At 38.9% G+C, this 14,520-nt stretch overlaps 1 pseudogene; it reads left to right on the top strand.

Moving 5' to 3' along the window:
• Positions 1-7,376: 7,376 nt before the first annotated feature.
• On the top strand, positions 7,377-8,932 carry LOC140280082 (N-acetyllactosaminide beta-1,3-N-acetylglucosaminyltransferase 3 pseudogene; annotated as a pseudogene).
• Positions 8,933-14,520: the final 5,588 nt, after the last annotated feature.

Genomic DNA, 14,520 nt, shown 5'->3' with positions numbered 1-14,520 from the left:
ATAGTAACTGGACCATTTATGATGAATTTGAATTAGTTGTTCAAGCAACACAAGAGCAAGCAAAGATTGCTGGTGTTTTATATCACTGGCTGTGACTAAAAGAAGGTTCGCAGTTATAAAACTGTTAAAATGTGCCGCTAAAAAAATGAGAAAATCTGTGAAAGTTTACACATTTGGGGAAAAAAAAGCCACACAAACGAATAAAGAGCTTCATGGTGACCTTGACCAGTTTTTGTGGTGATTTCAGGATGCATCATGCCACACACTGAGTTAGTAGGGCTCCGTTGACAAAGTCCTAAATGGACTCCCCTGTCAAAAGAAACGGATACATAAAGACAGAACAAATGTTTGCTAGAGCTAAACGTTGAGCCACATTCTCCCTGGGTTCCTTCTGAAAGTAACTGGCACTGAAAAGTAATGAGTGATGAATTCACATGATCATCATTTTTAGTCAAACCTGTTTCCCAGTATTTGCCAGCTGGGTTAGAGGTGGAGAATTGGAATTTTTCAGCAGGACAAAGGCTTGCACACATACCAGAGCACAAAAGCACGAAAAATAAAAGAGGGAGAGTTTTAAAATGGCCAAAGAGTCTTGACCTAAATCCAGCTGAAAACTTTAAGAGAGCTGAAAACTGACAAAAATAAAAAATGCTCCTGTGAAGAGCTTTAACACATGTAAGCAATGGCGAAGTTGTTCATCAGTGGCGACAGTAAATGCTTAGAGGCTGTTGTGCCTTAGACTGCAGTTGTAATCTTCCCACAAATAGATTAGAGTTTAACTTTTTTAAAACATTGTTTGTAGTCATTTTACTGGACTGGTGTACTGGACAGCACACTTCCAAGAATTGCAAGACTTTTTCAGTACAATGTCTGTTCTGCACTCTGTTGAATGATGCATTTCTTCCTTTCAGGTACACTCAAGCATTACTGTGGGACTTCATAGAGAAAGCTCGTCAAAGGCTCAATGATCTTACCAAACACATTTGGTAAGTTGAGCCCAGAAATATGTGGTCACTCACATAGCTTTGGTTTTTCTAGCTGCAAACCAAAACAATATTTGGGTTAGTCTCATCATGAATTTCGGCTCAAAATGCAGACTCTCAGCTTCAATTTAAAGTTATTCACACCCACATCTTGGAGAGCTGATTAATTACAACCCTAGCATGTAGAACCCAGTTTTCACTGGCACATATAACTGCACAAATTAACACAAGCATAAACAGAAATGGGGCTGCACGCTGGTGTGCAAGAGGGTTCCCGGTTCGAATCCCGTTTGCCTGTTCTCTCCAGGCTTCCTCCCACCACCCAAAAACATGCATGTCAGGTTAATTGGTGACTCTAAAGTGCATGGTTGTCTGTCTCGTTTATCTCTATGTGGCCTTGTGATGGACTGGCGACCTGTCCAGGGTGTACCCTGCCTCTCGCCCATCGACAGCTGGGGTAGGCTCCAGCCCCCCCCTTGACCCTGAGTTGGACTAAGCAGGTATAGAAAATGAATGGATGCGTAAACAAGATTTTTATTATTCAACACTTTCTCGACAATCCTTTGAAAACTGTGACTGCCTGACGTCTGGACACCAGCAGATTTCCTCACTGACAGCCCTTTTCTGCAGCTGTCTTCAGTTGTTTGTTGCTCTTTCTGCATATAGTTTTGTCTTCAGCAGCGAAAATGCTGATTGTTTGGGTTGAGATTAGTGGATTGACTTGGTCATTACAGAATATTTCTCTTTGCCTTCAAAAACTGTGCTGTGACGTTCAGTCCGAAAAGAAGGTTTTTCCCTTTACGCTTCAGAATTCGGACTATTTTCTGTCACGTCATCAATAAATGCTCGTAACTTGTGAGTTAATTATTTTCTAATGTGTTGTGTATCTTTCTTCTATATGTCTACATTGTTAAAACTCCATGATGGTGTGCTGAAATGTGACACTGCTGGACAGGCATCCTCTGGATCTTCCAGTGAATATCAGCTTGACATCAGTTCCATAAATCACAGTGCACTCATGCTCATACTGCGAACATCCAGACATATTCACACACAATATGTGCACAGATCAACCCATCTCTAAATAGTAGTATTATTGGGACCGTGTGGCATAATTTGCAGAGTCCTGATTAATTGACCTAGTCTTTAGGTGTTACAACATCAAAAGCCCTCACTCATGGGACCAAGCTTTGGCTTGCTACCAAGCAACACATGTAGGCCAAGGATCTCTTCTTTTGATCCATGTTTACCTTGATGTTGTCATGGGCATCCATCTCTGCTGTGCAGCTTGTGAGATAAACTGCCAGGACTCCCACATTAGCTTGTTTAACTGAAGTCAAAGTGAATTATTGAAGTTTGATGATGGAATCGTCTATTTGGTCCAGTATCTAAGTAGGTAGGCAGGAGCTAAAACACTAGACCATTGCAACCATAAAGGGTCAGATCGAACTGTAAAGAGCATAAAACTGTGTATTATATCAGTATTTGTGAGTAATGCATTGGGTTTTGATAGCACTGCTACTTTAAGCTCTAGTATCCTTACGCAGAAATTAAGGATTGGTGAAAAAATTAGGAATACAGAGTCACTGCCATCTTTTAATGCTTTTCTGCAAATAATGAAAAGAAGCGCCTCTGCAACACTGGCAAAGATCTTTCAGGTTTTGTGGACTTGGAAAACCTTTTGCAGTTCGTAACCTTGGATATTAAGTTTCACAGATTTCTCAGTTTTTCAGGAGAAGATAGTCCAATGTCTCAGCCTTGGCCTCTTGGAAACCTTGCTTTCCCTTCTCTGCTCTCCCACACATTCTCGTCCTTATCTCCACCCTCCTTTAGCTCGAGGGTGAAAGGATCATTAGGTTTCATTTACATTAAACGTGAGTAAAACAAAGAGTAAATTGTTTTTTTTTTGTTTTATTTAATCCTCACCAACATGCCAGTTTTATCATCCCGAAACCAGTCAAGTTTTAGCTGCAATTTACACATGCTGAACAAATCTTAAGGTATTTTCACAGCAAAGAAATATTCTCTGTAAACGAATTCATTGAACTGTGTGTTTGGCAGAAGCAAGGCTGCTTTCTGGCAAAAAAAATTGACACGAAGCAGGTGTTAAATGTTGCTGTCGGCATTTTTATCGAGGACATTTTCGTCTGGCAGTCACCGGTGGCCTTCATATTGTTTGCTCCTCCTCGATCAGAATTTAGGTCGCCACGGACTGAAAAAGGGAATGACCTAAGAAGATGTATCAAGGAGCAGGGGCTCATACATGTCTTCAACCCACGGGCTCACTCCAAACTGCTTTACTTCCAAAGCTCATGTACGAGTCACTGGTGTCATTGCTCCTCTGTCACTTGCAGTTAAGTACAGCATCACTGCAGGAAAAGTAGTGCCTCCTCAGAATCAAACACATTCATGTCGGGATTCTTTCATCACGTCAGGCAAGTCCCTCAGCTTGAGTACGAAGGCAGCTTTTAGAAGCTGAACGCACTTTAACAGTTAGTGTTTAGCTTTTTGATTTATTGCCGCTCCAGACACTTTTCCTTTTAATCATTTACTGACACGGTTTCACAGATGGTTTTCATTCCTGTGATAAGTCAATAATGAATATTATTATCTAAAGGAAAACAGTATGTTTTTTACAATGCATCATCAAAGGGATGTTTATATGAAGATTAGTATTTTTAGAGTAAAAGCTCAATCCAAATAATTTAATCAAAAGACACCAAATTCTTAAACCGGATGCCTAATTCGGAGAGTTCGACCTTGCATGGAAACAATTAAACAGATGAGATATGGCTCATTGAAGTGTCGGGTGCCAATGCGAAAAGATTTGGCACACTTTTTACTTTTGTGCCTGCTGGTGCGGTAAGGCAAATACAGAATATAGATTAAACCTGACCAGGATTCGTGTGACCCGAGGTGCTGATTCATGATACCTGAAAAAAATGTTTTCCCATAGAGAGCAATGAATTTCTCTGAACCATTGAGAAACCCCCAGGCCTCTTTGGAGCCCTACAGCTCAGTAGGAACAGAAGTTCCTTGAATTTGGACTTTTGGTGACACCATACTGGTTTGTTTGTTTTGCTAAGCAAACTTCATGCTCTAAAATTTCTTCTCTGGATATAAAGTTTATACATCAAAGCGTTTTTATCTTCTCTCACCCAGTTTGACTGTCATAGCAATATGCCTTACGTTCCTCTTTCAAGTCGACCCAGAGTGCAAAAAGGTCTCTTTAACCTGCCATAAAAAGTATATGATATACAGTAGGTAAATAAAAAATACATGAGCCCAGCATACGATCTTGTCACTTATGGTTCTGAGGTTTTGCATAGCTAGTGTGTGTTTGAGGCTCTTGTTTTTGTCTTGCTTTGTTTGAGGAAATCGTCATCGCAACCAGTGACTCCCTCTGTCTCAGCAACATACCAACATAATTTCAGCCCATAGTAACCTTCAAAAACTCAGACAAAGTGTCACATCTAATTAGAGCTAATCCGAAAGGCGCATTAAGTGTGAGGCTCTGTAGAATTCAAGATTGAATTCGAATCACATAAAGGATTAACAGGCAGATGTCACAAGTTGGATTTTTAAAGCACGAGTCTACTGACACTCACAGGAAATGATCAGTATAATATAAGCTCTGTTCACTTTGTATGTATATACAATACAGCCCACACACAGCATCAGCAATCATGAATATAAAATAAAGTTACGGCTGCTCCAGTACCAGCGTTTAAGTCTCCAAATGATTCTGATGCTATCAATCCGCAGTCATTAAGAGTCACAGCAAACAAATAGTCATCTTAAAAAGTCACTCTTTAAGAATATTCAGTGTCAGTTAAAACTTTTTTCTTTTATTACTTTTCATAATTACTTTTTTTGAAGAGCTGGGAAAGAGATTGTAAGTTAATGAAGTCTTAAACATATTAAAAAATGGCTTTGTCAAACACAAAATTAACTTTGATTAGAAAAGGAATTTGAAGAGATTTTGTATTATTATTTTGTAGGTAGATAGGTAGATAGGTAGGTAGATAGATAGATAGATAAAGCCCTCTCATTCCCCTGTATTGAAGGCTTACAGAATGTGGATTTGAGCTCAAAGGTTTGTTTTGACAGTTGCAGCCAAACTCAAAAAAAGAAAAAAAAACTAACAAGCAGCCTCATGCCAATGTCTTCTCTATTTGACAGACAAATAGACACAGAGGGGCAAACTGTTGCTGACATACTTTTTTCAGAGTGTGAGGTGTGCAAATTGGTTGCTGGTAGTGGCGCTACCCCAGCTTAGATCAATGGCAATGGAATCAGATGGCGGTGAAGTATGTAAAGTGTGTTTTGTTTTGTTAAAAAATTAAACTTAGGTTTCTTCTCAAAGCTCAAAGACAAACATAATCTAGATAAATAAATCTTAGTTTGTTCTGTCGAAGCCTTTTGCTGTCTTTTCAGAACATTTCCGTGCACTGAATGACCAAAAAAGCTATTTACTCAAACAAATATCTCCTCCGCAGTTGAATGTTACTAAAAGCAATATGCTTGAACATATTAATGAGTTCAGAAAGTTACTGAAAGGTAATTATTCGAGTGACTTTTTAGCTGACAGGGAACAAGTAATCCTCCTTCAACCATGTTTCTACCATACTTTACAATTTTTTTCAAAAGTAGATGCTCCTCCAAGTTCAAGTCAGAGTGACACAGCGTGAGTGCAACATTGAGCCGTGCAGGGTCACACTGCACCACTCAGTGCAGAAAAAGACAGTACCAACAGGGTATTGCCTGTTGTCCCTAAATAAACACTCATATTGTTACCAAAGTTTGTTCTTGTAGAGTCTTTACACACACACACCCACACACTCTCCTGGGAAAACCGTAGTGTGTTTGAGTTATGGTCAGTCACAGAGACATACATTCTTCTTGATTCTTCTTTTATTCTAATACATCTATTTTTCAAGCATATTCTATGGCGTGGCTTCTGTTTTTGCTTTATCTTAATGTGGACTTAAACCTACTGGATTAACCTGAAATCTGAAACGTACAAAAAATTATAATGGCTAAAAAATAAAACAGCTAATGTGATGATAAATGGTACTAACAAATAAAGATAATTTATCCAGTCAGAGATGTGTAGGATATTATATATATACTAACACCCGATGTTCGTATGAACTATTTGGTGAAGCAGAAACATGAGGAATTTTCTCTCCACAAGAGCCTGCCAGCTGATCTGATGACGAGCTGTTCCCTCTGTTTGTTGAGGCTATTTGCCCTGATCTTGCCTTCTCAGGCAATATTGGAAATTCTCTTTCTAAATTTCCACAATTCATGATGCAAACAAAGCATCCCGGAGCAAAGTCTTAAATAAACAAATAATTTATTCCTTTCTGGAAAAGAAATGAAAATGATGTGGGTTTTCAAAGAAAGGTTTGTTTCTGGTTGCCTAATAGACCACCCCAGGGCAAAAATGACGTTGACAAACCTGTACATCTTCTCTGCAACATAGTGAACGTTTATCTGTTAGCTAAGAGAGCAACAGCACCGATCTACCAACATGTGCAGGTAATTACCATTAAACTAAGAGAAAAAAGACTTTAAAAAGATACATTTTTCATTTTGAACCGTTTTCTACTACATTTATTCCTCATCTGAATATCAGAATGGACTGATGTGGATATATACTGTATTTATAAATTTACATTGAATTTACCAAAACTGTAAGCTTTACATAAAGTTTGAATTAATTATACTTTCTGTGACTTCTCACCATCTGTGCTGTAGAGTTTGTACACAAACATTACGACTAGTTTAGATATTTTCTACGAAGTACAGCTTCGTATTTTTTAAAACTACACAATTAATCGGTTAAATAAAATCGGTTAAATTAAATAAAAATAAACTAAAAGCTCTGACACGGTGAATAACAAATATGTTTGATCTAATGCATACAAGTTTTGAATGTCATATAGTTTAGGTTTATGCAAGATACTCACAAGATATCGTCTATTTTAGTCAGTAGAGGAGGAAAGGTTTCATTTTTTTAAAATATCGCGTTACCTTTCGATTCTGGTTTAGACAATTATCAGGAAAACTCTGCTCTGAATGTTACGAAACATGGTTTCCCGTTTTTCCACTTGTCGTCTTTTTGATTTGTTGAACCTTCTGTTGAACTGGGCGTTTCCAGGGTACAACCTGAGTCAGGTTGTGTTGATTTAAATGCAGGCTGCAGTTTGGCATATTAATTCATTGATTCATCTCAGTTTATATGAAAGAAAAAATCATTTTCATTAAGATGCTGTAGTACCTGAAAATATTAATGATAGTGAATCTAAAGTTGATTCCTAAGTGGTGATCAATATTGAATGTTATATCTGATCGAAGATCTTCTCTTGTCACTGCAGAGCTTCCGAAGTCTTCAGGAGAAAAACAGGGAGAGCAAGCGCTTCCTTAGTGATGGGAGCTCTTCTCGTGGTTGGTTATCTCTATTTTTCTCAAAATTCTACTTACTTCAAACCCATGTTACAGCTTGTCAATGTGAAACGTGTGTTTGATGATCCAGCAAAGCTGTCCAACAGAAGTCTCCCTTACGTATACTCCTGGCCTAAGTGCCAGATAAACAGTTCTGCTGCCGATGCCTTAAACTTCAGCACACTTCCTGGTAATATAAAGGACTTTCTCTACTACCGCCACTGTCGACATTTTCCCATGCTGCTGGACATTCCTGACAAATGTGGAGGAGCTGATGGATCCGCAGAGGTTTTCCTTCTACTGGTCATCAAAAGCTCTCCTGAGAACTACGACCGCAGAGAGGTGCTGCGCAACACCTGGGCCAAAGAGAGATTGCAGAAAGGTGTATGGATCCGAAGGCTCTTCATCTCAGGAACAATGGAGTCTGGTTTTGCAAAGAAGAGACTGAACAAGCTCCTTGAACTGGAGCAACGCAAGAACAATGACATACTCCAGTGGGACTTCCACGACTCATTCTACAACCTCACCTTGAAGCAAATACTCTTCCTTGAATGGATGGAAAGAAACTGTCCACATGCTCGTTTCCTACTAAATGGTGATGATGATGTCCTTGCCAACACGGACAACATGGTTCAGTATCTCCAAAACCTTGAGAACAATGATGGAAGCAAACAGCTCTTTACTGGCCATCTAATTCATTATGTAGGACCCATTAGAGATCCAAACAGTAAATATTACATTCCGGTACAGGTGTATGAATCTGAATTATACCCTCCATACTGCGGTGGTGGAGGCTTCCTTTTATCTGGCCACACAGCTTTGGTCATATACAACATGTCACATCACATTCCCATTCTTCCCATTGATGATGTTTACATGGGAATGTGTCTGGCAAAGGCAGGACTTGGTCCTGAATCCCATCTTGGAGTCAGAACAGCAGGACTTCACATTCCTGGTGGCGGCATGGATGACTACGACCCTTGCTTTTTTAGGGAAATGCTCCTTGTTCATAGATTTCTTTCTGTCAACATGTATGTCATGTGGAACACATTTCATGATCCTGATCTGAACTGCACCACAGATTCTAGCAAACCATAACTTACAGGTGTTGGTTACAGGCAAGTCTGTTGGTGTTTATCAATCAGACTGATCTATTGGGAAAGCTATGATCAAATGCAATTCAGTCTAAAAAGCAGCGATCCTACATTTAGATGATTTACTTTCGGGGTTTTACTGACACTGGAGTGTTTGCAATATTCTGCTACTGGTAATGGTTCTTAATGCAGCTCACACCTCTTTGGTACATGTGGAGCTAAATAAATTTCTTACAGGACGACAGTAAGAGGACATAACAGGTAAAAGAAAACTTTATTGGTGAAGGACAGAAGACTGTTTAACAGAATGTAATATCTTGGAGTTGTACTGTTACAAAGTAATAAAACTAATTTAAACCTTCTGCTGTTTATAATAATATATTATTATTGATGATATTAGGTAAAAATATACAATGTATTGTATATAGATTTTTAATTCAACTGATTTTATAGAGGAGACAAAACTATTTATTTTACAATATATAAATCTATTTGTCACTGCTTCTGCGTGTTGAAGAGAGGAAAACCTGAGAGGTTTAAGATGTGGTTGTAAAAATGGCATTTTAGCAACAGAAAAACTTTCTCTGAAAAAAAAAATGTTTTGTCTGTGCCGCATAAGTCACATTTTATCAAGAAAAATCAATTCAAATAGTATTCATAGAGTAAGCAAACTTTGATTTATTTGTTCACTTTTTGTACTGTAATCAATTAAATGAATTTTGACTTGCCTTTAATTGTTCTCATCTCATTGTTTGTTTGTGTGCGTGTCATTTTAAACATTTGAATTTTGGGCTTTGAAAACTACTTGTAGATGACTAGATGTCAAATATCTCAGAGATGATGACCAGATGTCCCGCTTTGTGCAGAACAGTCACGTATTTTCATTAGTTTTTCACACGTCCCTCAAAATTGAGACGTTGTCCTGCATTGCTATTGACAGTCAGACTTCAGTTATGAAATGCGTGTTTTATAATCTGGCATTTATCCGAAGGGAACGCGAATGCAAATCAAATGCAAATCAGCTGAGAACGGCACCGGCATGCAGCACCAGACTTGGTTGGAAAAGGAGAAAAACACGACTCGCACAACTAAGGAAAGAAAATGCAGCTGCAACAAAGATTGGGAAACTATCTACCCCTGGGTGAAACCAGTGCAAGGCGAGTCTGGTAAAATTTAGTGTGAAGTTTGCTCGAGTCATTTTTCCTTTTCACACAGAGGGAAATACGACGTGAAACAACACAGACAATGCCACACTCACAAAAAGCACTATAATTGAAAGAAGAATTGCAGTCCTGACTGTCTATTCTGTTCAACTGTACACAGTCAGGTGTGTTAACTTGAGAGACCCTGTTTGTGTTCTAGAGGATGTTGTGGGTCAAAAAGTACTGGCCAGTATGTGTGAGTTTCCTGTAAACCTCAGTGTTAAGACTTACATCCAACAAAGGCAGCTTTTGCGTCCTCCCGGGTGAACTTGATGTTGCTGTCCACTAATTCCTGAGTTTTGATCTTGACCCAGGTGTCATCCACATATCTGAACCCTCAGAAGCATCATACATATAACTTGACAACTACTAATTACATACCAAATGTTTCCATAATGATAAGACTATGTACACATTCAGGTCACTTTCTACAACATTCAACATTGAACTCTGAATTTTGTAGATGAACATGAGATTTTTGCATATAGTACAATTTGGTTATTATAAAAAAAAATCTGAACTCTTTTTACTATCTAATCTATTAAAATGTGAACTTTTTGTCCTATTGAACCAGGAGTTCTATTCAAAAGCTCTGCTATTTGTAACAAACTAAACTACTTGAAAATCTGTTTAAAAGATATTTATGGCTGTTTTAGTCCTACATTTTCGATGGCAGGTCTTGACCAACGTGGTGTTGATGCAGAGTTCTAAGTAAATCAGTCAGTCAGCAGTCAATCTGGCTTCTGCTTGTACATATCTGAAACAAGATCTCTTAAGAAATTAGACTAAATGTGCACTAAAGAGTCATTTCCTGAATCTGCGTATCATGATTTTTACCGCTGCTGCTTTTCGTAGACCAGCAGCACTTCCTCAATGTGTTCATTGCAATAGGAGTAGTGAAACGCTGACTAATCGCTCCATAGTCGCCAAGGAAAACACTTTACACAGGACATACATCTTCAAAACATTCTGACACCAAATGGCACTTTTCAGACCAACAAATTCTCTTTTGTTTTAGCAGCTCACTTCTGTGTGATCTGGCAACAAAGATATTTCTTAGCATAAGAACATCTAAACATACAATGTATCATATGCAAATATAACCAAGAAAAGGGTCCATTTTGACATTATAAACCTCTTACATTTATTTTAAAAATGACAAAACTCACATATAAATTTAATGTTATCCATCCTTACAGCAACTGCAATGCTACTTCCTTAGAAGACCGCAGGTTTACGATACATCATATTCTTAGTATAAAGGAGTATGTTGCATGGTGAGGTGCTACAGGGGAGATAAAACACTGAGGCAAGGCACTCAGGTTGGGGTTGAAATGCAAACAGTGATACTTTCTGGAGGAATTAAACAAATGCCCCAAAGAATGAGACCAAAAGAAAAAAAGGTGGCTGTTCGTCACACATTTGTTATGAATCTGCTGTTAATGTAGTCTCGTAGTTCCCTCCAGCTCCTGAGAGATGAAGCAAAGATTCAATTAATTACCTTAACAATGGCGGTATGCCAAGAGGTGCAGTGCCAGGTACATGTATCAATACAGACTTAGTTTTCAATCAGCCCTGTGTATGCTTTCTGAATCCCTTCTGATGTGTGTCATGTTTATTCCAAAGAAAGCAAGATCTTCCCATGACTTACCTGCTTCTGCTTCTCACTGGCTAAAGGTTTTTGTGTTTCCTAGATGGATTGGTTAGGTTTCCGCATGTGGTCTGGAGCACTACCATGGTAAGCGATGCTAACACCCTGATGTCAAGCAGCAGATTTTTAAGTGCGGTTTAGTCAGACGTATCAGAGGCCTGGGAGACATCGTAAAAGATTCCTTTTAAAATCTATCAGATGGCTCTTTGCTTCCACACATGCACGTTTCCTGAAAAAGTACAGTCTGTTCTGAAAGGTCAGTTCCATCAGCGTAAGCCTAACCAGTCTCAGAAAGTATATCAGCTACGTTGGTTTACATAGCAGAGCATTACTATTTCACAATAATGTCTCTGTTTGTCCAACAGCCACATTTCCCTTCCTCTACATGAGGATGCTGCTGACATGATCACTTCTAGGTGCAGCACCTACTTGTGCTCTTGCCAGATGATGACATTCAGTTGCTACGTTTCGCTGCATGTTGTTCTGCCATGATGTGCTGCATGACAACCCAGTTACATACAGTTTATTTTGTAATTTAAAAGGAAAAGCAGGGATGGTTGACCAGAATGAAAGATAGAGATTGCTAGCTTCCCAACATGTGAAGATGATCATTCAGACTAAAAAACTGCAGCCTGTCAACAAGCCATTTCACAAAAGTAAAAGCAGCTTCCTCCCCCCATTCAAGAGTACAGCTCAGCTGGTTAAACTGGTCCCCCAAGTGCAAATATTCTAGTGACTCCTTTGTTCTTCTTCATGTCCCTATTCCCTTTGCAGTCCACCGACTTTCAAAGAGAAAATTGTGAGGTGCTAATATCCCTCATCGATAGTGTCTCTGGCCCTGGCACCAGAGTCGTGTTGTCACACCAGTCTACAACACAACAACATTCCCCCAAACAAAAATGTGCGTACTCCATTTGGATAGATATAATATAATATAATGTAACTGTGAAACAGTATGCAGAATGTAGATTCTATCGGCTCTTAAGTTCAAACAGTATTTTTGGGTATCACCAGGTAGTAAGACACATTTTGGATTTGGGAACGGTTAATACATCTGCTGTACCCAGGCCCGCATTAAAGCACCATGGGCCCCGGGGCTAACCACTTTCTCAAGGCCCTCATGCCACCGCCTCCGGGAATACATACTAATAAATTAATGCTTCAAGAATCACTGCAGTATACCTTTGACTGTAACAAAACATACTTTAAATGTCAAAGAAATTTACATAGCGCTACATATCTCTATACAGAAATTGAATTAACATACTCATATGAGCGCTTTGTTAAGTTCTTTTAAAATACACAGTAGAGCCCTGCGCAGGACTGTTTTCTTCATCCCGCCCCCGCTGAATTTCTGACTATTACCGCCTGCACCCGCAACGTGTGTGTTACGCTCTCGCCCGCACCCGCAAAGCTTTGAGAATTTATGCCCACACAATAATAGAAATGCATTGATTCTGTGTCTTCTCGTCATTTTAGAGGCTATTAATAAAGAGACTCATGGACAATTGAGAAACTTCTCCAAATGTCAGACTTGCCTTTCTTTGTGCTGTAAAGACCTTCTTTGAGCTTCCTCCCATCATCATTTATTGACATCCCGTCGCTAGGCTACATCCAGATCCCGCAGTGGGTTTTTTTAGCTGTCCGCTCCAGCCCGCAGCGAAGTTCATTCCGCTTGCTCCCGCGAGATTTGAGTTGGTCCCGCTGGGTCCCAGATGCAGCCCTCAAAGACACAGAGCGGTCTGAACGGTGCCACAGGGAGCATAAATGTAAAAAATACAACAACAACATCCACGTAGGCTATTACGCACAGCCTGTGTAATTTCTCTGTTTGATTTTTTTCGTTTTTGAGCTCCACTTTCTGGTTTCTTTCCCGACATTTTTCTTTTTCCTTTTACTCACAATTTCCACTTCGGCAGAGTTTAAAGACCACGATTCATTCATTGGACTGGCACATCACAAGTTGACAGTCATAATCATTAACCCACAGTGGCTTAAATTTATTCGATACATTTATTCGATTGATTATTTCTGCTTGAATTGTGGTGATTTTATATTTGAAGAGCCAACAGTGGCTCAGTTTGGACATACGTGCTGCGCGTGAGTCACACCAGTCACCGAAACGGGAGCACATCAAGCTCAAAATATAGGTGGCGAGCACTTTAAGTGGTAGATGTCTGTAAGAAAAAAATGCATTTTAATGTGGATATATTTTTATTGCAGCCCGGCATACTACTCGGATAGCAAGGAAACATGAGTCAAAGTTTAATTTTGGTTAACTCCGTCAGTACCTATCGTCAATCAATTTCCACCGGTTGAGTCAATATTCATTTTGCGATTGAAATGTCAGCGTCTGAAAATGAAACGTTTATTAAGTGTTGATTTCTCAATGTTGGATGCTGAACCTGCACAACGCAGCTACACTGCACAGAGTAGATCGTGCGGGACAGGAAGTCGTGCGCAGAAACAAAATAAAACACCCGGTTAATTTTCAAAATAATAATAATCAGTTACTTTCTGTGGTAACTTGCCTTACTTCAAGAGTCACCATAATGGTCCTTCAAAAAGCCTCAGGATGGCCCATTTTTACCTCAAATTTCAAAAGCTCTGCACTGCCCTCAAGGTTTCTTAAGATTTCTGACACATCTGAAAACATGATGTTGAAATGGCATATTGTTTTCATTTCTATTAGTTTAGTATTTGACTGTGTTTATAGATTCAAGAGTTTTATTTTTCACATACATAGTACAATGTGCAGTGACATTTTCTTTTTACCTGCTACCAAGAATTAAGGATAAGAATTTGAATATGAATATGTCAAATAAAAAAAAACCTTGACACAATAATTCCACACAATATAAGAAAATAAGAAAAATGCTTCAGTAAAAAAGTGTTGAGTGTAGGGTATTAAAATATAAGTGTAAAAATTTACAATATTAACAACATTATTGACGTTAGCCTTCAGGTGCAGGTGAGTGAGATAGTCCAGTTTTTTTATATTCTTCACTAAAAGGAAAACAGGATAGGGAGGAACAGGCTGAGCCAAACCAATTTGTGATAGAGGGAGAGCAGGTACTATAAAGGGAAGAGGCTATGCCAGACCTGTATACGTTTTAAAAGTCATTTGTATAATGCATGAT

Source organism: Leuresthes tenuis, unplaced genomic scaffold (assembly GCF_036924035.1).
Source record: "Leuresthes tenuis unplaced genomic scaffold, fLeuTen1.0.hap1 SCAF_21, whole genome shotgun sequence".
Lineage (NCBI taxonomy): Eukaryota > Metazoa > Chordata > Actinopteri > Atheriniformes > Atherinopsidae > Leuresthes > Leuresthes tenuis.
The sequence above is the reverse complement of the archived record's forward strand: the minus strand, read 5'-3'. Positions and strand labels throughout refer to the sequence as shown.